This window comes from Globicephala melas, chromosome 17 (genome assembly GCF_963455315.2).
Source record: "Globicephala melas chromosome 17, mGloMel1.2, whole genome shotgun sequence".
NCBI classification, from domain to species: domain Eukaryota; kingdom Metazoa; phylum Chordata; class Mammalia; order Artiodactyla; family Delphinidae; genus Globicephala; species Globicephala melas.
In genome coordinates, this window is record NC_083330.1 from 43,938,657 (window position 1) to 43,964,498 (window position 25,842).

The 25,842-nt window shown below is 42.6% G+C and overlaps 1 pseudogene; it reads right to left on the reverse strand.

Moving 5' to 3' along the window:
• Positions 1-6,199: 6,199 nt before the first annotated feature.
• Positions 6,200-24,063, reverse strand: LOC115856630 (sal-like protein 4 pseudogene; annotated as a pseudogene).
• Positions 24,064-25,842: the final 1,779 nt, after the last annotated feature.

A 25,842-nucleotide genomic window follows, 5' to 3' on the forward strand; every position in this document is an offset into this window, starting at 1 on the left:
CTCCTTTGTTGCTGGCAGATAAATTATGTCTCCATGTTGCTGTTGATCTTTTGACAGCTATGCCTGCAATTTAAATAAAAAACTAGCACAAAGGAGTTGACTATGATGGACCAATAGTCTAAGAATATACATTAGAGAGACAGGGCTCTTCAGTTAATTCAACAGAGTCAGCTTGCTGGAGAAAGTTCCTGGGAGCAAATGAATTGGATTATCATGACATTTTTGGCCACAATTTTGTTGTGTAAGTTTAGGCAAAGTGCAACTGTAATGAGAGACTCTAAAAAAGAGGGGGCAAATGTCATGGGGCTGAATTTATTCACTGAGCTTGGAGAGCTCCTCTGGGGGAAGAGAGGAAGCAGCTGGAGGGAGAGAAGGAAGCAGTAGGCAGTGGAGTATTAGAGTTGATTTGAGGGCCAAACTTCCTCCTTCAGGAGGAGTAAAGCAGGGTGCACAGGACCAAATAGCATGGCTGTGAGAAGAAGCCTCACCCCAGTTCAGGCCGAGTGGTAAGGGGCAGCCTGGACCTCTCATGAAGAATGGTGTGGCTTCCTAAGGGACAGGTGTTGGGGATGGGTGTCAGGGATGAGTGGCACAGAGATGGGATTGCCACATCTATTGGACACATTGTTTAGTAATCAAACGAGGCCAAAAGTTAGATGTTTTACCTTTTATAAAAGAGAGGCAAATGTGAAAATATGGATAACATCAAAAGACAGACTCAAAACGACCCTATCAAACCCTCACATATTCTTTGGGGGCATCTGAGGTTCTAGTTCCTGAATGGAACTACAGGCATGTTCCTTCTCCCTGGGGCAGAAGGCAGGGGTTTGATGGCAACAGGGACATCTAGAAGGTGTTCCAGGAATGCAGCAGAGCAAATGGACAGGTTGGATACGGAAGAAAATAAAAGAAATGCTTCACCGGGGTTGGCATGTTCACTAGGCAGGGTCATTGGGGGTGGGCATGAATTGTAGGGGGGATACTGGTTCCCTAGACACTTAGGAGTAAAATAGACCCCATCTGTAAGACCTTGACGTCTGGAGCCCCACTTTGAAGCAGGGGGTCCATTTGGGTCAGGCAGAAGTTTACAAAGTTGGAAAACCCATGCCATGAATATTTTGTGGGAAACTGTATCATCCCCAATCCATTGATCTGAAAACCACCTATTATACAATCTTTTACTCTTTTTACTCCCAATCAGAATAATAAATTCAAATCTTCATCCTAAGATAATGTATAAAAAATGCTTAGCAGATATTTGTTACTTAGAAAGATTTTTTCAGAAATTCAAAAGCCAGTATGTAATTAAACCACAAATCAAAACTTGCACTCCCCCCTCTCGTCGATAAGGAAAGCCCACTGGGGAGGAGAGAGACATGCAGAACTCTGACCATAGTTCTTCAGTAGTTGTGGCACATGGGCTCAGTTGCTCCGCAGCATGTGGCATATTCCCTGACCAGGGCTCGAACCTGTGTCCCCTGCCTTGGCAGACAGATTCTTAACCACTGCGCCACCAGGGAAGTCCCCAAAACACCCTCTTATACAGTCCCTATTTCATGCTCCCAAGGAGCCTCTGAAAGCAGGTACCAGCATTTCTGTCTTACAGATAAGGACGCTAAACCTCCAAAACCTTGTGGCTTGCCCAGGATATCACAGCTGATTTGTGGCAGCCCTGGGACTCAAATCCTGTCTCCTTGTCCCTGTATTCTAAGACATCACTTTAATTCACAGATAACAAGCGGTATTTTAAACAACAAACTAGGATTCTGAACCTCAGGGTTCCTGTTTTTGGCCAAAGTTGAATGGGATACGTGGTTACTTATTGGGCATAAATATTCCATGTTTGTTTTGGTGACTAGGATGGGGGAGGGAGGAGGATGGGTCAAAAGTCGGCTGGAGTGGCGTGGCTCAGAAATGTGAGACAAAGGGCATTTACTTTCTCTTACTGTGAAGCGTAGCTAGAATAGCTGCTGTTGGCAGCATCAGTCTCTTAGTAGGTTAACTAGAATTTATTGAGTATCAGTAGTATGCCAGAGTCCAGAGTGCCAGCAAGCCCCCATCTAGCAACAGGACGGAGAGTGAGACAGATTTATCCTATAAATATACACGTGCGCTAGTTAGTTGCAAAACTGCTTAGAAGAAATGTCACTTAAAGGTTGTTTTCGCAATGTCTGGCACATAGTTTTTGTTCTAAATGAGTGGACGTTGGTTGAACAAAATTATCAAATGAATGAATGAGAAAGATAATGAAAAATTCCTGGGGCTTCCCTGGTGGTGCAGTGGTTGAGAGTCCGCCTGACGATGCAGGGGACACGGGTTCGTGCCCCGGTCCGGGAGGATCCCACATGCCGCGGAGCGGCTGGGCCCGTGAGCCATGGCCACAGCCTGCGCGTCCGGAGCCTGTGCTCCGCAACAGGAGAAGCCACAACAGTGAGAGGCCCGCGTATCGAAAAAAAAAAAAATCCTGGAATTAAGTGAGTTCAGTGATGAGTTGAAGAAGAAAAAGCATAGAAGGTGTATGTATGTATGTGTTGCAGGTGGTGATAGGGAGGTTGGGTTTTGTAGAAAGAAGACGATTTCTCCAGGGATCTGGGCAGCTTGCACAAAGACTCAGCGGTGGCGGAGTATAGAACAGATGTCGGAAGGCATCAGAAAGGCATCTTGGAGATGAAGCCTGGGGTTTTGGATAAGAGAGACATGGAAGAAAGCAATGGAAGAAGCTCAATCAGTAAGTAGCTAGTTGTCACATTTTCTTCTTTTCCACATCTCTGAGAGAAGCTCACAGGCATACTGCTCACGTTTGTAATGGGAATTATAATTCAGGCACACATCCAAGCCAACTAGCCTGCTCTTCTGATGCAGTTTTTACTCCATCCCCCTGTCCTAGTATCCTGTGAAACCCTGGCACAGGGTGAGAGTGATAATATGCCTTTGTATGCAGGAAATTTTTAGGGTAAACAGCACCATCAGTTTCTGAGAAGACTATACTTTGTGCAGCCTGTAAGGCACAAAACATTAGGTTTGTGAATGTTAGTTAGTCAAGCAGGACCCTTGAGCTTAATTTTAAAACAAAAGATCAAAGAAATGTCACTTTTATTATAAAGCATGAACTGTTACTACCTTATCCTTTTGTGTTCTGTTTAACAGATGTATGCCTTTATTTTGTGAAGACAAAAACCAAATTCTATTGAAATCTTCCCTCATTTCTCATATAGACTTCAATTTTCCCCACCAGAATAACTTAACAGAAATCGAAACAAAAGAAAAAGGTATTTTTTTTACGTGACATAGAAATTCTAATGGCAGTTATACACCAAAGTGGTTATTGAAGATATTTATATTTTATCTTGACGTCAAACCACTTTGTTTAGACTACTAAAGAAAATGTTTATGGGATGTGTAATATATGGTCTTCTCTAATTGCATCATTTTTCTTCTTGATAAAAATTTAAATGGGCATACAGCAGAATAACGAACGTCTATTGAACTTGGAAGGACGGGGTTTTTGTCTATAATGACTTGTTATACCTTATAACCTTTCATATTTTATCAAACCAGGTTTGACTGTAGGCTGATTCTTCTTGATTATATTATTTAGTTCTGCCAAAATATACAGCTATTTAGAGTGCAATAATAAGTTCCTCTTATACCATAGTTCTTTGCTAGAATATCTAGGTAGTATTTGAATTGGGTTCCAAATAATTGTGTTCTAGTAAGGGACTCCATGCATTCAAGAAAGCAGTATGGCATAGTATAGCACTTAAGAACATAAGCAGTGAATTGGTTAAGAAATAGGACTCTGAATTTGGATGGCCTGAGTTCAGATCCCAATTCTGCCGTTTACTATTGTGTGATCTTAGGCAAGCCACAGTTTCTTTATGTGTGGGGTGCTTATCTTATAGGGTTATTGTAAGGATTAGATGAGTATTTCTAAGAGAATACTTAGAAAAATTCTGGTCCTTAATAAGTACTCAGTACATATAAACTGTTATTGAAAAGCCTAGTCTTACTTAAATGTGGAAGATCTACCACTTATGAGTCTCTGAACTTTTTTTTAGTAACATCTTTATTGAGATATAATTCAATACCATAACTCATGTACCATAAAATTCACCCTTTTTCTTATTTGGTGATGTATCTGCAGTAAACTCTATTCATCATTGTCTTTACATATTTGGGCAGCTTTAAGCATAACTTTGTCTTCAGGGAAGGAGGGAGTAATCTCAGTGGTATTATGAAGAAGCTTCCCAGTTGGCTAAGAAAAGGATAATGCTTTGCTGATTTTAAAATGCTTTATAAGAATTTTTCCCCTCTGGTTTTATGTTATGGGTATTTTACATTTCAAAATTTAAAACGTGGGTACTATGTAATGCTATGGTTATATTGTATATGATTAGTACTGTTGCTGGGAGGATATAATTGAAATTAAGCAATGGGGAATTTTTCCTGAATTATTCAAAAATAAATAGCCAGTTTGTAAAAATAACCTGATTTTTTTCCAATAAATTTCTTGCCTCTAAATTAGGGCTTAGCCTACAGAGAGACTTACCTTTCCATGTCCATGTAAACTGTCTCCTGAGCATTTCAAACATTTAAACTTTAGAATTTATACATTTGGAGTATTTCAAATGTCAATCATCTTTTTGATGGTTCAGGAGAAAATGCTGATGCTGTCTTTTTTTTTTTTTTTTTTGGTGGAACAAAGAAACATCCAAAATTTATTCTCCAGCAGACAGACAGCATCAGCAGGTAAAAACTACAGGGGTTTCTCTGTAGATAATACATTCACAAGGCATTATTATCTTAATAAGTGAGAAAGCCTCTGGTGTATTTTCTGTAACAATATCCACTTCACAGTGTAAACAGGTCCTATTACTGTGTTCATTTACAATTCCAGAAGGAAAGGCACAACTTGGCAAAACAAAAAAAAATTTTTTTGGATCCTAAAATCAGGTGCAATTACCGAGAGACAGACTTGAGAACAGTCCCAATCCACTTTTCCACATTGAGGGGCAAAGACTTCACCTAGAAATGTGGGTCTTTCTTTCTCCTTCCTTGTTAAATCCTCAAGAGTAAAGCTTCATTGTCTGCTTAATATCACATATACAAAAGGGGGATTAAGAAAAAAAGAACCACAACAACATCTTGAACTTCCAGCTGCTCCACGAATACATCAACTCTTAGGTTTACAACAGGGCCTAGGAACACTTCAGCGGTCATCAAATAAGAAAATAGAGACTATAGCTACAAAAATAACACATGAATGATGTAGATAAATTAAAGCTTTCACACCCAAGACTTGCCTGTTCCAACTTGGTAGCCTTCATGCAATACTCAGAAAAAAAAAAAAATCTTCATAATTACTTGGCATAAGTCACAATCAAGGAACTTCTGGTACAAATTAGTATAAGAAGTTATTAGTATATAATAAGAAAACATGCCCTTCTGGTGAGCTTGTTTCTTCAAGAATGGATACCCAGCTCTTCAGAGCAGGCACTGGTGAACTAAATTAAGTCACCTGAGATTCCCTGCTCAGGTGCTCCTCTCTCCTGGTTTTAGGAAGAAGAAGGGCATCTGGAAAGCATAGGGAGGACCTTGGCACTCTTGGGGCTCCAACTGACCTGCATTTAAATAAGCAGCAACACACATGTTGACTCTCTAAGGACTAAGATCCGTCCACTTTAGGGCATTCTACTTAAGCTTCCAAGGTTGAAAAAAAATTTGGAATTCTACAACCTTGGTTTAAAAAAAAAAAAAGTACATTCAAAAAAGAAGAGAAAAATGGGTGTAGTGTTGGGAGAATACAAAACAGGTCCCTAAACAGACGTCCATTTACCAGCATACAGTCACCCCAGAAGTAAGTACACAGTACCCACCTACCCACTCCCAACCCCCAAACAGGCAAAACAGTTGTCTTCTCCATGGTGGTTCAACACCTTCCAACTTGAAATAGGTGACAGTCTTTGGAAACAGTTACTCTAGGTTGTACAAAGGTTTTATGTATATAGTTTGTTGCAAGTAACAAAAGTACTCTGCAAGACTCGCTTCTTTCCAAAATTAAAAAAAATTACTAGTCTGTATTTGTTTTAGTATGATTTTTTTTCTTTTTGTTTGTTTGTTTTTGCAAAGCAGCATAGCAACATTGTGACTGTAGGATGTGCCTGAGGTTGCGATCACAACTCAAAACATTATTTGCACATCAGGAAGAAAACTGGAGGAGATGGGGATCTTTAAGGAAAACAAACAAAAAAGGTACAGTTCTAGAGAGGTCATTGCACTGCTCCTTCGACGTGCGCTCTCCTGTAGCGTAGCTGGTGGCCATCTTGTTTTCCTCCAGGAAGTGAGGGAACTGGTGTTTGGGGATGCTGTCGGCAGCTCCCGGCTTCTCCATCTCGGCACTCATGGCCAACTGGGAGCCGTCCATCTTGGAGGTAGCAGTGTTATTCACCACAGACCTGGCCCCCAGCGACACTGGGAGGGTGGGAACGCCACCACACTGGATCACGGAGATTTCGTTGGTCTTCATGGCCAGGTCACCGTTGAGCATGGTGGTGTACTGGTTCCACACAACAGGGTCCACCGTCACTGAAGGGGCCAGGATTTCCTTGGGAAATATCTCGGGGACCCTCTTTCCGTCCGTTCCTCATAGAGCCATGGTGTTCTCCATGGCCAGCTTCCTGCCACGGCGTGCTGAGCTCTTGTTGGCCCCGTGCGTCATATAATGGACCTTCAAGTTGCCTTTGGTGGTAGAAGCTCGCCCACAAATGTTACACACGAAAGGCTTCTCCCCAGTGTGAGTCTGCTCGTGAATCTGAAGCGCGCTCGCAGGTGAGAAGTTCTTCCTGCACCTTGTGCAGCTGTGCTGCTTGGCCTGTCTTCGGGGCTAGACCGCTAACAAGGGTGTCATACCTGCAGACATGGTCGCAGGACCAACAAATGCACCAGGAACTTCAACTTTGACATAGGTTGGCTGGGCTCAGATAAATGTCGGTGGGCCACTGCTCTGACCTTTCATCTCAGTGCGGCTGTTCTCGGAGCTGTCCACTTTGCCACCAGCATCAGGAGACTTGGACTTGACACTCTCCGCTTGGCTATTGGCTGGGGAGACTGCCTGGAAGGACGTGGTCTCCAGGACATCTGGACCTCGGCTCAGATACTCCTGGTCCCCCATCACCGAGGAGGAAGAGTCGTTGGTCAAGCCATCACTCTCCACTGAACGATTTTCTCGGCTGCTCTGTTGCTGCAGGACAAGACCAGCGAGACCCGCCTTCCCCAGGGCATCTAGGGAAGCCACCGAGGCCAGCCCTAGAGTAGGTGATGGCGAGTGGATGCTGGGAAGGGGCATGGGGAGCTTCGAGGAGCTGCCGGGGCCTCCTGGGAGCAGACTTCATCTACATCGATGCTCTCGACATCATCATGACAGACAATGCTTGTACTGACATTTTCATCGACCATCATTGGCTCGGGACACATAAAGTCACAGGGATTCTCCGGCAGAGGCATGTTGGGAATCTGACCACCCGTGTGCATCTGAATATGCTGCTGCAGCATGACCGCGTTGGTAAACTTCTTCTGGCGGATGGGGCACGAATGCTGCATCTTTATGGACGTGTTGGTCCAGTGCACCCCAAAGTGCGTCTTCAGGTTGCCTTTGGTGGAGAAGGCTCAATCACAGATCTTACACTGGAACAGCCTCTCCCCGGTGTGGGTGCAGTAATGCATTATGAGGGAACTTTGGCAGCTTAAGACACGGTGGCATATGAGACATTCATTGGGATCGGTGGTGGTCTTGTTGATGTTCTCCACCAGCTGCTGAAATTTCAGGGTCTCTGACCCCAGCTCAGGTGTCCCACTCCCTTGGAAGCCACCAACCCTCAGGGAATTATGGTTTAACCTCACCCCGGGTAGGATGGATCCATCCTCACTTTCCGGAGAAGGCCTGGGCTGCAGATTGTTGGGCAATGGGCCACCATGAGGTCCTTGGGGTTAGTCCCCAAAGAGAGATTCTGAGGTAGCCCTACATTGGGGGTCCCCATCGCAAAGATGGGCTCTCAGAGAGATTCGTCTACGGAGACAGGGCCAGAGAGCGCATAGGGAAGGCCACTGCCTGCCGTCATCTTGTCATGAACTTGGCAAACAGCTGGGGGTTTGCCTTCACCTGGGGATGCCGATGAAAGTGCACCTTGAGGTCGTCCTTGGTGGTGAACCAGTGGCCGCAGGCAGAGCACACGAAGGGTCTCTCTCCAGTGTGGGAGCGGAGGTGGATCTGCAAGGAGCTATCAGTCCCCAAAGCCTTGCTACAGTACTTACACTTGTGCTTGTAGAGGACTTTGTCCTTGGGTTTGACATGTACTGGGGAGACACTCGGTGGCTTCCTTTCCCTTTCTTGGACGGGTCTAATGCCACGGCGGAGAAGGGGCTCTGGAAGAGCACAGAGCCTGGGGCCTGAGGTAGCAACACCCCCGAGGGGCGTGACAGGACACTGGGGAGCACCTGGGTCCCATCTGGCTTCAGGGAGAAGGGCGTTAGCACCGGGGACGCGGAGCTGGCAACGGAAGGGATGCTGGTGTGAGGTAGCTTGGCTGGTTTCAAGGTGTTCAGGGGGCAAAGCTGGGCTCCCCGCTTTCCGGATGAGTAGAGCCACAGCCGCCGAAGCCTGCTGGGACACGTGGCCGCCCAGCGTCTTCAGGGAGTCGGCTCCGGCCACGCCGCTGGAGTGGAGGGCGTGGGAGGTCCACAGGTTCACCTGCATGCAGATCTGCTCCGCGAGCTGGATCGGCTGCTGCTGCAGACACAGGATCTGCTCGAGGACCCAGGGGATGCTGCTGGCGCCGGGCAGCAGGGCTGGGGGCGCGTCCGCGCTCCGCCGGTTCACGGCTGCCTCGGTGCCCCGTAGTGCTTGATGCGTGACATTGGTGTTGGCCACTTTGCCTTTGGGTAAATAGCTTATGTCCTGAGGTGTGGGTGGCAGGGCGGCCTCCGTCTTGAAGTACACGACGGACTCTGCCCCGGCTTCTCCTTCGTGTCCCCTGAGCTGCCATCATCCTCTCTGTGACCATCCTTCCTGCTTGGGCTGTGTGACTGGTGGCTCAGCACAGCCCCGGAGAAATCTTCTGAAGGCACCGGCCCCTCGCTGTCGTTCATGATGAGGACAGGTGGATGTTTAGTGCGATTTTTCTTATGGTCTAAGAACTCTGAGAAACTGAACAACTTGGCACGGCGTTTCTCACAGATGTGAGTCTCCTCCCGCCGAGGCCTCTTTATCCCTGCTCGGTCCACAGTCACGTCATCGCCACCCCCTGGGGAGTTCATTGGAGCACCCGGCTCCCCCGCCGCCGGCGCCGCGTATGCACGCTCCGGGGCCCCCTGCTGCGGCTGCTGTCCTCCTGGTCGCCCTGGTCCTCCTCCCAGGTGATGTGTTGCGGTTTCGCCTGCTTGGCGCCTCAACGTGGTGCGAGCATCGGGGCTCCTGGAGAGCCGCGGTTATTTGCCCACTCTGCCACAAATTCCTGGAGCTGGGAAATTCGCCCCCCTTCGGCAGGAACGCGCATGTCCCAGTAAATTCCTGATGCTGTCTTTAAGTTCTTAATTTGTGTGGTAGGTAGAATAATGCCTCCTCAAATATGTCTGCATCCTAATCCCCATTGAACGTGGCACATTACATGGCAAAGGCGAATTAAGATTGAAGATGGGGACTTCCCTGGTGGTGCAGTGGTGAAGACTCCACATTCCCAATGCAGGGGACCCGGGTTTGATCCCTGGTCAGGGAACTAGATCCCACACACATGCTGCAGCTAAGAGTTCGTAGGCCACAACTAAGGAGCCTGCAAGCCTCAACTAAGGAGTCTGCCTGCTGCAACTAAGGAGCCCTGGAGCAACCAAATTAATTAATTAATTTTTAAAAAAGATTGAAGGTGGAATCTAGGTTTCTAATCAGCCAACCTCAACATAGAGAAATTATCTTGAATTATCCACATGGGCACAATGCAATCACAAGAGTCCTTAAAAGTAGAAGAGGGAGGCAGAAGAGGAGACAGAGTCAGAGAAAGAAATGTGACAATGGAAGTGAGTCAGAATGATGTGATGTGAGAAAGGCTGAACGTGCTGGCTTTGAAGATGGGGGGAAGGGACCAGAGCCAAGGAATGTGGGCAGCCTCTAGAAACTGGAAAAGGCAAGGAAGCCGATTCTCCCCTGAAGTCTCTAGAAGGGAATGCAGCCCTGCCAACACCTTGATTTTAGCACTGGGACCCATTTTGTACTGCCGACCTCCAGAACTGTAAGATAAATTTGTATCCTGTAAGCCACTAAGCTTGTGGTAATGTTAGAGCAGCAAACAGAAAGCTATTAGAAAACCGCATCTAGATTCCAGGAGATGTTTTGCAAGACTGATGGCCCTTTTACTTCACTTCCTCACCGCCTCTCCCTCTCTGATTCTATAAAAGAAACTGGCATCCAGACCCAGATAAGATGGTTTTTCAGAGACACTAGTCTGCCATCTTCTCAGTCTGCCAGATTTCCAAATAAAGTTGTATTCCTTTGCCTCAACACCTCATCTCCGATTCGTTCGCCTGTCGTCCAGCGAGCAGGGCGAGCTTGGACTCAGTAACAAATTTGGCTTAGCCAGCCAGGAGCCTTGCTGCTCATGGCTAGCCGGCCCCGCTCAGGGAATATTGGGGCAGGGCCCTAGCAGCTGCCAGGACCATTGTCCTGAGGAGCTTCCCTTCAAAGTTCCCTTGAAGCGGCACCAGCTACCCCAGCACTTGGCAGTTGAGGCAAGGAACCAACAAACTTCCATTTCGGGAACTTTGGTTCCATCTGGGGCTACAAGTCGATGGACTCGATTCGATTCTGGAGGGTAAGTCACTCCGGCATGCACGCTAGGAACGTATTTCCCCCTCAGTCTGGGTTTCCTTTATGGGAAAGCCAATCTTTCCTAGCAGGGGGGTACCCTGCTAGAGGGGGGAATTGTTGTTGGACTCTACCTGATTCTGGGAAGCGGTTCACTGGGAACTAGTTCATTGGTTTTGTAGGGTAAGTCTACCCGATTTGGGAACTGGTTCGTTGGTCTTGTCTTGGTTTTCTCTTGGTTTTGTGTGCATAAGTGCTAGAATTTGTACCTTTTGTGTTGGAATTTGTCTGCGTCTTTTCTGTCTTGGTGTTATCAAACTTTTAAAAGTGGAAAATATCTATCCTGAAGGAGAGCCCTTTGGGGAATATATTAGATAAATGGGCAAAACATACCCGTGAGCCTATGACTAAGAAAGACATGATGTATTATTGTAATAGGGTGTGGACCCAATATATGTTAGGATCAGAAGAACGATGGCCCCTGAATGGCTCACTCAATTATTACACAATCTCACAGTTAGAAATGTTCTGTAGAAGAGCAGGGAAGGACTTCCCTGGTGGTGCAGTGGTTAAGAATCCGCCTGTCAATGCAGGGGACATGAGTTCAAGTCCTGGTTCAGGAAGATCCCACATGCCGCAGAGCAACTAAGCCTGTGTGCCACAACTACTGAGCCTGCGCACTACAGCCCACAAGCCAAAACTACTGAGCCCGCGTGCCACAACTACTGAAGCCCGCGCACCTAGAGCCTGTGCTCTGCAACAAGACAAGCCACCGAGATGAGAAGCCCGTGCACCGCAATGAAGACCCAACACACCCAAAAATAAATTAATAAATATATAAATTTATTTTAAAAAAAAAGAGCAGGGAAAAGAGTTGAGATTCCATATGTAGGAGCATTTATGCTATATTGCATCAGGAGGAAAAGGAGCCAGAGGGCTGCCACCTTATGGTTCAGGGGTCTGAAAGGAAACCCAAGGGGAAACCTGTTCTACAAGTGAATAGAAAAAAATGAGAGTAGGGACATGTTATTTCAAAACTGAAACCCCCCTCCAGCCTATTCAGCTCCCCCAGTGGCCGAGCTGGCGGCACTGGCAGTTGTTGCAACTGCCCCCTCCCATGCCGCCAACATATTCACTGCCTCCTGTTTCCCCTACCCAAGGGGATCAAATAGAAGTTTCTATGGTAACCTCCAGGGCACAGGGACCTGGTTTAGTATCACCATCTAGGACCAGACAGGGCACCCAATTTGGACCGGGAGCCACTTATGCAGCAGGGCAATTTTCCTTGCCCCAATATCTTGTAAGAGGCCATTAGACTTCCTTGCACTTGAGGCATCGGATTCTGATTTCCCCACGGGGGGCTGGGTAACATTGACAGCGGGGAACAAATTGATTGATTTTCTAATAAATATGGGAGATCTTAAGAGGCTTGTAAATACTAAACAAAGGGGAAACAAAGTCATCCCAGGAGAAACTTGCCTGTATCTTTGAGATACAAATGTCCTATCTGGTCTTCTCAAGAACCCTTACCTCTGCCATCTTTTTAAAATGCAAATTTTGAAAAAGCGGGTACAGTAATTTAGAACTTGACTTGTTTTCCATAAATATTAGTAGAAAGGGTTTAGCCATCTAGACAAGCCATCTAGACAAGTGAGCTTGATTTGTTCCATCTGCCAGAAAACCAACTTTAATCCTCTTTTGTAAACTGATGGGTTTTACATGGCTGTACCTGACTCAGGGCTGAAATTTTGAAATGAGAACTATGATGTCTCTCTGTTTGTTTGTCTTTGGATAACAATGCTGAGGTTAATCTGTAAATGAGCTCTATTTAATTGGCTTAAAGAAAAGTAAGCGCTTACAAACCGAACCATTCTAAATACAAGAGAAATTAAGCTAAATGAGTTTCAGGTTCATGTGAACTGGGAAATACATAGTATTAAATTAATACCTGGTATTAATGTTTAAGTTTGTTGATCTAATTAATATAGACATGTCTTTAGAGCCAGCAACATTAAGTATAGTACTTTCACTGCATCTAGGTTTAATAAAAGTTCAATGAAATCTTGTTATATCTGTTGCAAATTTGTCAGCAAGAAAAATAACTTGATATGATGAAACTTTAAATATAAATGAGATAAGAGCTTTTAGGTAAACCATAAGAATAATTATGTTCTAAAAATCATCTAAAATAGTTTCTCCAGATTTTGGTAACTATTACTTGCCTCTTGGTTGTCACTGGAAATTAAGGTTTTTAAGAATCGGGGATTCTAATTTAAATATATAATTAAAGCTACTGAAAATAATAAGACATTAAAAAAAAAAAACCCCACCAAATCCAACGACATAAGAATCACACACCATGATCAAGTTGGACCCATTCCAGGGTCACAAGGATGCTCAATATATGCAAATCAATCAATGTGATACACCACATTAACAAAAGAAAAGACAAAAGCCACATGATCATCTCAATAGATGCAGAAAAAGCATTTGATAAAATTCAACATCCATTCATGATAAAAACTCTCACCAAAGTGGGTACAGAGGGAACATATCTAAACAAAATAAAAACCATTTATGACTAACCACAGCCAACATAATACTCAATGGTGAAAAGATGAAAGCCTTCCTGCTAAATTCAGGAACAAGACAAGGATTCCCACTCTCACCACTTCTATTCAACATAGTATTAGAAGTCCTAGCCACAGCAATCAGACAAGAAAAAGAAATAAAAGGTATCCAAATTGGAAGGGTAGAGGTAAAACTGTCACTGTTTGTAGATGACATGATACTCTATATAGAAAACCCTAGAGACTCCACACAAAAACTATTAGAACTAATAAATGAATTCATCAAGGTAGCAGGATACAAGACTAATATACAGAAATCTGTTGCATTTCTTACAATTATACTAAAATGAAATATCAAAAAGAAGATAGAAAAAACATTTAAAATTGCATCAAAGCAAACAAACAACAACAACAGCAACAAAAAAACTAGGAATAAACTTAACCAGAGTTAACTATAAAACTGAAAACTATATGCTGAAAACTATAAAACATTGATAAAGGAAATTGAAGATGACTCAAAGAAATGGAAAGATATCCCATGCTCTTAGATTGGAAGAATTAATATTGTTAAAATGGCCATACTATCCAAAGCAATCTACAGGTTTAATGCAATCCCTATCAAAATACCCATGACATTTTTCACAGAACTAGAACAAATAATTCTAAGATTTATATGGAAGCACAAAAGACCCAGAATTGCCAAAGCAATCCTGAGGAAAAAGAAAAAAGCTGGAGGCATAACCCTCCCAGACTTCAGACAATACCACAAAGCTACAGTAATTAAAACAGCATGATGGACTTCCCTGGTGGTCCAGTGGTTAAGAGTCCATCTTGCGGGGGCTTCCCTGGTGGTGCAGCGGTTGAAAGTCCGCCTGCTGATGCAGGGGACACGGGTTCGTGCCCCGGTCCAGGAGGATCCCACATGCCGCGGAGCGGCTGGGCCCGTGAGCCATGGCCGCTAAGCCTGCACATCCAGAGCCTGTGCTCCACAACGGGAGAGGCCACAGCAGTGAGAGGCCTGCGTACCGCAAAAAAAAAAAAAAAAAAGAATCCATCTTGCAATGCAGGGGACACCCGTTCGATCTCTGGTCACAGAACTAAGATCCCACATGCCACAGGGCAACTAAGCCAGGGTGCCCCAAATACTGAGCTCGCGTACCACAACTAGAGAGCCCATGTGCTCTGGAGCCCACGTGCCACAACTAGAGAGAAGCCTGTGCACCACAATGAAGAGCCCACACATCACAATGAAAGATCCTGCGTGCCACAACTAATACCCGACGTAGCCAAATAATAAATTTTAAAAAAAACAGTTTAAGAAAAAAACAAACAAACAGCATGATACTGGCACAAAAACAGACATATAGGTCAATGGAACAGAATAGAGAGCCCAGAAATAAACCCACACACCTATGGTCAATTAATCTACAACAAAGGAGACAAGAATATACAGTGGAGAAAAGACAGTCTCTTCAGCAAGTGGTATTGGGAAAGCTGGACAGCTACATGTTATTCAATGAAATTAGAGCACTCCCTCACACCATTTAAAAAAATAAACTCAAAATGGTTTAAAGACCTAAATATGACATGACATCATAAAACTCCTAGAAGAGAAAATAGGCAAAACGTTCTCAGACATAAATTGTAGCAATATTTCCTTAGATCAGCCTCCCAAGGCAAAAGAAATAAAAGCAAAAATAAGCAAATGGGACCTAATCAAACTTAAAAGCTTTTGCACAGCAAAGGAAACAATCACCAAAATGAAAAGACAACCTACGGAATGGGAGAAAATATTTGCAAATGATGCAATGCAACTGACAAGAAGTTAATATCCAATATATACCATCAGCTCATACAATTCAATATCAAAAAAACCAAACAACCCAATCAAAAAATGGGCAGAAGACCTAAATAGACATTTCTCCAAAGAAGACATACCGATGGCCAACAGGCACAGGAAAAGATGCTCAACATTGCTAATTATTAGAAAAATGCAAATCAATAACACAGCGAAGTATCATCTCACACTGGTCAGAAAGGCTATCTTCAAAAAGTCTACAAATAATAAATGCTGGAGAGGGTGTAGAGAAAAGGGAACCTTCATACACTGTCAGTGGAAATGTAAATTTGTGCAGCTGCTATGGAAAAGAGTATGAAAGTTCCTTAAAAAACTAAGAATAGAGTTATCATATGATCTAGCAATCCCACTCCTGGGCATATATCTGGAAAAGATGAAAACGCTAATTTGAAAAGATACATACACTCCAGTGTTCATAGCAGCACTATTTATAATAGCCAGACATGGAAACAACTCAAGTGCCTATCAACAGACAACTGGTTTAAGAAGATTACACACACACACACACATATATATATATATATATATATATATGATACACACAATGGAATATTACTCAGCCATAAAAAAGAATGAAATATTGCCATTTGCAGCAACATGGATGGATCTAGAGGATATCATACTAAGTGAAGGAAGTCAGACAGAGAAAAACAAATATTATATGATATTACTTATATGCAGAATCTAAAAAAGAATACAAATGAATCTATATACAAAACAGAAACAGATTCACAGACATAGAAAACAAACTTATGGTTACCAGAGGGGAAAGGGAGGGGGGAGGTATAAATTAGGAATATGGGATTAACAGATATAAACTACTATACGTGAGATAGATAAGCAACAAGGGTTTTACTGTATCACTCAGGGAACTATATTCAATATCTCGTAATGACCTATAATGGAAAATAATCTGAAAAAAAAGTGTGTATATAACTAAATCACTTTGCTGTAACCTGAAATTAACACAGTATCAACTATACTTCAATTTTAAAAGTGGGGGGGCGGGGGCTTCCTTGGTGGCACAGTGGTTGGGAGTCCGCCTGCCGATGCAGGGGACACAGGTTCGTGCCCCGGTCCGGGAAGATCCCACATGCCGCGGAGCGGCTGGGCCCATGAGCCATGGCCGCTGAGCCTGCGCGTCCAGAGCCTGTACTCCGCAACGGGAGAGGCCACAACAGTGACAGGCCCATGTACCAAAAAAAAAAAAAAAAAAAAAGTGGGGGGGCGGGGAGGATAGAAAGCTAATACAACTTATAAATGCTCAAACTATTGTACTGAGTAGTCCAGTTTTCCCCATTCGGTACTATTCCAGCCGTTTGAATGTGAAGCAGAGAATTGGTTTTCTGTATCTTGCAAGGCTTGCTTATAAACCTACATAAGGCCCACAGCTGGCAATCCTTTTGTTATTTGTTACTTCACCTGTCCAAATCCAGTGAATTAAGAACCTTTTTTCCAGTGTCTGATGCTGTTTTTAACATTAGCAAATCTGTACAAGCTGCACAAGGACATTGAATATTAAATTCTTTAAAATTTCTTTGCCAAGTTTCACTTAGTTCACGATGATTATACTCTCCAGGGATGTTTCTGTCTCTTCTGTTAACATGGAGGATGTCATGTCATCTATTGGTGAAAGAGAACCGCTCTTTGTTCTTTTTCTCGGCAAAGCTCCTCTCCTACTGCCATCACGAGGCACTAATGGGCGCTCAGCCTCCTCATGGTTACTGGCCCTGGCACCACTGTTTGGCTCAGATATGGGCAATAAGCCAGCTCTTCCCTGGTACTTCTGAACCTGGGGCCTGAGAGCAAGTGTTTCAATCTCTCTGATGGTGAAGTAGTGAAATACTGGGGATAGAAACGACGAGTGTCTCAGCTGAAAGAATAAAGCTGAACAGAGGAGCAGGGAAAAGCGAGAGAGCAAGAGAGGAAAACCTCACATTCTGAGTTCTTGGCACCTCTTATGCTTGAGGCACAGCTTAATCGAAGACCTTCCCAAAGCTTATTTATATGAGCAAATAAATTGTTTTGTTTGGATTTGGTTTGGTTTTTGCCTAGCTTAGTTTGAGCTGGTTGGGTTTCAGTCAACTGGATTTTAGTCTGCAAGGAAAAGAATCCTGATGAGTACTGACAGGGGTCTATAAAACTCAAGTTTTCATTGATCTTGCTTCTAACCATGAGTTAGGGGTTTCCAGATCTGCTAAAAATGCCACCAAATAATTATCACTATTATACATTCTTTGGACAATTTTCAAAGTCCTTTCACAAGTCAATTTTATTCTGGTATCTTGTTTTCAGTAATTTTCAAGAGTGTTTTATAGAACCATGTTTACTGAAAGTGATTTATTAAAAATAAGGTTATAAGGATAAAAGTTGGGAAATGTTGAACACTATCTCTTGGAAAGTCACAATACAGATGATCATATTAAAGTCTCTGAGAAGTGTTGTATTAAATAAAACTGATCAGATAGTTTACAAAAATAACTGATGGATTTTAAATGTATAAAAAAAGTTCAAGTTCACTTATAAGTAAACACAAATTTTAAAACTATCACTATTTAAACCAGATTGGCAAATAAAGAAAATCATGTTACTACACTGTTTTGGGTAGGATATGAGGAAACAGGAATTTGCATGCATTGTTGAAGGCAATGTAAATTGCTATATTATCTTCGGAGGACGACTGACAATATTTATGATAAAAATACACACAAACTTTGACTCCCTCCTTCTGCTTACAGAATATTATCTTATAGATATACTTCTGCAATTGCATGAGAATATTCATTTCAGATTTTTTTTTCTAATCAAAGACTTGAAATAACCTAAACGACCACTATATTGCACTGGTTATACAAATTATGATTCAACCATATAGTGTTACTACACTGTTTTGGGTAGGATATGAGGAAACAGGAATTTGCATGCATTGTTGAAGGCAATGTAAATTGCTATATTATCTTCGGAGGACGACTGACAATATTTATGATAAAAATACACACAAACTTTGACTCCCTCCTTCTGCTTACAGAATATTATCTTATAGATATACTTCTGCAATTGCACGAGAATATTCATTTCAGATTTTTTTTTCTAATCAAAGACTTGAAATAACCTAAACGACCACTATATTGCACTGGTTATACAAATTATGATTCAACCATATAGTGGAATAGTATGTGCCCATTAGAAAGAATGATATAGATCTAAACCAAGATTTCAGCGGCACCATTGCTGCTCTGGGCTAGATAATTCTTTATTGTAGGAGATTGTTCTGTGCACTGTAGGATATTTAGCAGCACCCCTGAACTCCACCCACTAGTTGCCTGTGGTACCCACACCCCCCAAGATGTGACAATCAAAGATGTATCTAACATCATCCCCAGTTGAAAACTACTGATCCAAGTGAACCAATATTTCCCCCGAGATATATTAAGTGAAGAAAGAAAGATGCAGAAGTGTGTTTAGTGTGCTACCACTTATGTAAGCTATTTACCTATATCTAGCTATATATTGATTAAATAAGATGCTTATAGATGTATACAATGATTCTGGAAGAACAAGAAACTGGTACAATTCTTGATTTTGTGAAGAACTGGGGGACAGAAGGTGAAGTGAGAAGAAATCTTACTTTTCATTTTATGTGCTTTTCTACTGTTTGAATTTTTATCGTGTGTTGAATATATATGCATTACTTTTCAAAGAAGCCTAGAAACTGGTTTAACTTTGTTTAACCCAACAGCTCCTAAATTATATAATTCCATGATTTTCCCCCTGAATAACACGCAGAATGTACTTTAGGAAACATTTCCTTGGTTCCCTTTCATTGTATCATTTTTGAGGATCCAATAGTTTTCTTATTTGAGTCCAGGAAGTTACTAGTTTTAGAAGGTTTTGATCTGAGAAGTACAGAGAAGTCCATTTGACAAACTTGACTTAAGCAGAACCACTGTAATTGAGTTCAGTTATGCCAAATGGCTAAAAGTTTATTAGTCTTGCCTGCCTTCCAAAACCCTGCTGATGCAAATTAAGTTGTTCTTTCCATACAGCATTCACTTTTAGCTGGCCTGAAAAATTTTCCCTCCTGTTTCTTATAAACATGGTTTCCAGTAGTTCTGTGGTGATGCTCCAGTACTTGCTTGAATCCTTGCTAAACTCTGCTGTTTAAGATTGAAGATGGTACCTTCTTATTAGAGTAAACATTTACTAAGGGTATAGTAGGTGTCCAGTACCATAAAAGGCACTTTGCAAACCCTGTCTCTGTTACAACAACCTTGCAAATGTGATATTATTGTTCCCATTTTTCTGATGAGGAAGATGAGGTTCCAAAAGTCACTTGCCCAAGGTTACTCGGCTTCCACGCGATGGGTCTAGGATTCAAACCCACCTCTTTCACCCTGGAGAAAGCCTGCACTCTTTCTGCTGAATTCTGATTCCTTACCCTATTCCGCTATCACAGGTCTTCTGTTTCCTCAAGAATAATTTTTCTGCTACTTTAAATGCATCTCAAGCAAGATTTTTCCAATTCTTCAAGGATTGTGCTAAAGGCAGTCAGAGGTTGGTAAAAATGCTACTTCTGTATCCCATAACAAAGCCTGTGTTGTCAAGAGTCAAGTCTTATCCCCTGTCATGTGTTATATTTTGAAACAAATTTGTAAGACCACTGACACCCCCCCCACCGTCTGAGCCTATTATTATTTTAATCTCTGCTGAAGAGATACAACTGCCCAAACTGATTAAATTAAAATGCAATTTAGGTTCAGAAAGTTGCATGTCTAAAGGAATAAAATGTACAGTTTCCATAAATGAGTTCCTAAGATTCTAGCTGTCCAAGGTACATTTGGGTGTCTGCAGCTATTTGCAAACTGAATTGTCTTTGTTCCCCAAGATAGGGATGATTTATTCATCTCTGCAGTAACCAATCTCGACCAAATATTCATTGCCCACCCAAATCTGTGTAACTTTTCAAAGGATTGAGATACAAATGCCTTTTGTTCAGCCACAAAGGACATCAACTGAGCCTAATGTTAATAGTTTCCTCCTGCAGTTACATTTAACAAGATACATAGTCCATTAGGCTCTTGTTTAAGGCCTTGGGCATAAAATGAAAAATTTTCAGCAATTAGTTTGGCAGAATTTCTGGCTCTTGAGGTCCCTGAGGCAACCAGTTAAAAATCAGTAATGTCTAACGAGATCATTTTCATCGTGTTTCTTTTCAATTCACTGTATCAGGCCTTTCCTTTGGTAGTTCTCAGCTATTTCAGTCCTCTTTTTAGACTGCATAGTGTTTTCCAAAGTATTTTCAGGAGGAAGCTAATCCCCAAAAGTGTTCTGCAATAAAAGAGTTTCATAGTTAAATAAGTTGGGGAAATGCTGCATTCTATAGATATTTTTTGGATAGCTGCAATATGCATAAGCAAAATAAAGGCTCTGAGAGGTGCTATAATAAAGAAACGTGTTTAATTTGTTTTAATCTAATTTCTCTGAAATTTGTTGAACCAGAGATGACCCCTCTTCTCCCTCTCTCTCTAACACCCATTAAATCTCACAGTGAATTTATTTACCTTTGGAAAACACTGACATTGGTTACTGCAAGGTCAAGGGGACAGTTTACTCCTTTAACCCTTTCTGTAGTGAGACAATTGGGAAGTTTGGAGGATGCAAATTCACGGAAACTCCAGACTTCAAGTGAGACTCATGGCAGGATGCCTGCTGTGTAGACATTTGCTAAATGTTCACTGAATGAATAATTCCTTCTGTGGAAAAATGAACTTTATTGTGTTAGATCAGCTTTAGATTTACAGAAAAGTTGTGAAGCTAACGCAGAGTCCCCTTATACCCTGCACAAGGTTTTCTCCTGTATTAGCATCTTCTGTTACTGTGGTAGATTTGTCACAATCAATCAATACTGATATGTTATTAACCGAAGTTCATACTTTAATCGGATTTCTTTTGTTTCTACCCAATATCCTGTTTCTGTTCCAGGACCCCATCCATGACACGAATACATTTAGTCGTCATGGCTTCTTAGGCTCCTCCTGGCTGTGACAGTTTCTCAGACTAGCTTGTTCTTTTGTCACCTTGACAGTCTGCAGGAGTACTGATTACAATGGTTCCTTTTAATTTTCCTCTTCCCCTTGCTATTTAATTGGTGGAAATCAACCATTGGGGTGCCCTTTACAGTTTTTGCATAAACCTGTGAACAAACTCTTCCAAATGGGAGATGAAGGACCCCTGGATTGGGAGAGCCAGGAGCACAAGCAAATGCTGAACGAACCAGGGTGTGGACAGCATTGCAACTGGTATACTATTCTTCTTGTTTGTACCACCTTTTTTTGTTTGTTTTGTTTTGTTTTATAATTTTTATTGGGGTAGAGTTGATTTAAAATGTTGTGTTAGCTTTAGGTGTACAGCAAAGTGAATCTGTTATACATATACATATATCCACTCTTTTTTAGATTCTTTTCCCATATAGGCCATTACAGAGTATTGAGTAGAGTTTCCTGTGCTATACAGTAGGCTCTTATTAGTTATCTATTTTATATATAGTAGTGTGTATTTGTCAATCCCAATCTTCCAGTTACCCACCGGTAACCATAAGTTTATTTTCAACATCTGTGATTCTATTTCTGTTTTGTAGATAAGTTCACTTGTAGCCTTTTTTTAGATTCCACATATAAGTGATATCATATGCTATTTGTCTTTCTCTATCTGACTTACTTCATTCAGTATGACAATCTCTAGGTCCATCCATGTTCTTGCAAATGGCACTATTTAGTTTTTTTATGGCTGAGTAATATTCCACTGTATATATGTGCCACATCTTCTTTATCCATTCCTCTGCTGATGGACATTTAGGTTTCTTCCATGTCCTGGCTATTGTCAATAGTGCTGCAAGGAACATTGGGGTGCATGCATCTTTTTGCTTGCACTGCTTTGCTTTTCTGCTTTCTCCTTTTTTATCTTCTTTTGTTACTAGCAGGTGCCTTGGAGGTGCGGAAATGAGATTTTTCAGCTTTTCACATCCCTCAGTGAGTCCCCTTTAGTTTACCTCTCTCCTCTGTATCAAGTGCATACTCGGAAAAAACAAAGCCCACTGGGATTTGACTTTGGCAAACTCTTGTGCTCCTGTGGTCTTCATCTCTGGTCTTCATCTTAAAAAGGAGAAATGCCTTGCTAGGCTTATTCTGGTATTTTAACCATCCCTATGCCTGTGCCTAGAAATCTTGCTATGAGGTTCCTAGGCTCCAAGGATAAAACCAGATCTTTTCTGATGTTACCATCACTGGGGGTTTTCTTTCTCTCAAAAAAATAAGATTTATGCTAATCAAGTGAATGTGTATACTTCTTAATTTCTATTTTTAAAAATAATATCCTCATCTTTTTTCCATGGAGGCTTTCCTTGTTGATTATTATAGTCTTTTAACATTAAGGTTTTACCACTGAAATTGCTGCTTGTTTCTTCATAAGGGATTCAGTGACTTCTCGTAGAGAGACCTCACTCCTCACCTCGTGTGCTGGAACAGGCAAATTTTGCCAGGAGTTTTGAGTTCATCTCTGTCAACTGGTCAGTTCCTCAGTTGAGTAAATACTAGACTGTTTCAACAACATTTGCTCAATTAATCATCTTCTCTAACTGGCGTTATTGCTTGTTTGGAACAAATTTCTTTATGACTTTGCTTAGTCTTCTCACTGCCTCCCTCTTTCCCTTTCTTTCTCTTCCTCATTTACTTCCACCTTGTTTTCTCTCCTCTGTGCTGAGCTCAGGTGTGATTACGTCCAATAAAAATCAAAGTGTGAAGAATGGTGTGCACTCTGTAAAGTTCTCAGGCAGTATTTGCAGTTTGTTAATCAGAAAGGATTTCTGAACTGAGGCTGTTTTGGGGGATGGGGTAAGGGAAGAGGTTTGGTCGGGTATTTCTGCTGCTATTTGCTTATGCTAGATACGGGTAAACTATTTTTGCAAAGGGCCAGACAGGAAATATTTTAGGCTTTAGGGGCCATACAGTCTTTATTGCAACTGCTCAGTTCTGCCGTTGTAACAGGAAAGCAGCTGTAGACAATACGTAAGCAAATGAGCATGACTGAGTTCAATAAAACTTTATTTATGAACACTGAAGTTTGAATTTTATGTGATTTTCATTTGTCACGAAATGGTATTCTTTTAAAAAATGTTTTCAGCTATTTAAAAATGTAAAAACCTTTGTTATTTCGTGGCCCAAAATAGGGGGAGAGAGAAATTTGGTCTGCAGATTCTAATTTGTCATCCCCTGGCTTATGTCAAGATTCCAAGATCCCCCTTATACCAGTCAACTAACAACCAACCGGAAACCAACCAACTACCAATCAACCACCAAATAAACAACAAACAAACCATGCAGCAGGGTTAAAGGAGGTAAGGGAAGGTGTCTTGTAGAGGATCAAGCCATCCGAGTTGATAAGGGGGAGGGTGTTACAGGCAGAGGGATTGAGCTGTGCCTGATGCCCTGTGCCTGCTAAAGCTAGAGGACAGGGCTAGCCAGAGGCCACTGATGCAGTGACATCGTCACCTCTTGGGCATGTTCACATTAAAGACAACTACCATTTATACGGTGCTCACTCACCGGGCGCCGGCAACTCTGCTTGAAACTTCTGATGGACTCTTCACTTTCTTGTGCAGTAGGTGTGGTTGTCCCTCTATGAGAGACACAGACTGCTGAACGCCCTGCCAAAGTCAAACAGCTGGTGACAGAACCAGGATCCGAACCCCGGCTGGTTGACCCACAGCCTCCTTCCGTCCCCCGCTCCATGCAGCCTCTTCTAGGAAAGATCTCAGAAAATCAAGGCAGTTATCCTGCCGGAGTTCCCAAAAGCAAGCTTTATCATGCGAAATAGGAGACAGCTGGTAAAAACTCATCAGTATCTGTTAGGATCAGCAAAGGCTCTGAACTGCTGACTTCCTTCATCTGCCACTTTAGGGGAAGAGGCAAAGAGATGTAATGGGAAAGAACACCTGAGCTTGACTCCTGGCTCAGCTGTTTATTATCTGTGTGATTTACTTAGCTCCCTGAGCCCCAGTTTCCTTACCTGAAAGGTGGGGAATAAGAGAAACTGCCTAGCAGACTCATAAGAATTTAAAGAGACGATGCATGCAAACAACTGGCATAGTGCTTGTCACAAAGTAGGCACTAACTCAAGGCTGCTACCCTTCAAGCAGTCATTGCTCATTCATTCTATAAGCATCTATTTAGTGGCTGCTGTGTGCTGGGCACCGGGTAAGCATTGGGAGAAACACATGAGTCAGACATTTCCTGCCTCCAAGGAGCTGACAGTTGGTAGAGTGACAGGCACATAAACAAATAAGTTTGACCACGTGCCACAGGAATACGTGGGGCCAGAGTGAGAGCACATATGAAGGAGTGGGTATTTCTAAGTGAACAGGTAAAGGGACACAGAATAGGCTTCAAAGAGGAGGTAGCCGTGTTTATATCCAGGCAACTCAAGCTAGCTGGTCCTGTGCAACTCCTGTGGCTCATCTCTCACCAACATAAATCTTGTCTCGGGGAAAAGATGAAAAAACAACCCACTTTTCCTAAAAGCATTTTAAAAATCTATGCAAATTTTGGAAAGCAAAACAGGAAGTCAAATTATAGGCAAGGAAAACACTCCTTCCTTAGCAAGTCTCTTTGCTTTGGAAGTTTCCTGCCAGGATGTTGACCAGAGAGAGAAACGGCCTGACTAAGAATCATTTGTTCCTCAGGAGTTTCTTTAAAAAGAAGCTGATTTCTTTATTTTCACATTCTCTGTGGCCTTGGGAAACACCTTCTACAAAATTAGAACTATCCAAAAGAGATTAAGGAGAAACGACTCCTTTCGGGTTTAAACTGTCCATGTATGACAGTGGCATTACTGCCTTCGAGTCTGCAGAGTTTTTATATAAAGCACGTTACAGCGGGAGGGGGCTGGGACAGGCTGCCTGAGTTTGGGTTCTGGCTCCACCATTAAATAGTTATGTGACCTTGGGGCTGTTGGGAGACATAAATGAGATGATACCCATACGGTGATGACCAGGCCACCTGGCCCAAGAAATGTTAACATTTAGTTATCATTTTGTTTCCCCTTAGAATCCATCTATTATAGCCCATGAGGCTAAGCATGGTCTGTTCCACCTTCCCCGTGTGGTTCTGTGCTCCTGGTCACTCTGTCCTCTTCTTGGTTCAACACACGACATGCTCCCCCACTGAGTCTTCTCACCACTGTGCCTTTACCGTGACCAGCTCTCACCTCCCCCTTCATCTGTCTGACTGCTATTCATCCTCTGCATCTCAGCTCAAACAACTTGCTCAATGAAAACCTCCCTGACCTCCCAGCCTAGGTGAGGTGCCCTGGTGAATGTGCCCATACGTCTGGGAAGTTTTCCATTGTGACAATGTCACACTTGCAGTTACTTGTTCATGTCCAATTTCAAACTAGAATGTAAGCTACGAGAGGCTGCTGGCTCCAGGCATCTAGCTTGGTACCTGGAGTGTAATTATATTCTATAGATACCTGTTGACTGGGCAGTAGGTAAGCAGGTATTATTATCCCCC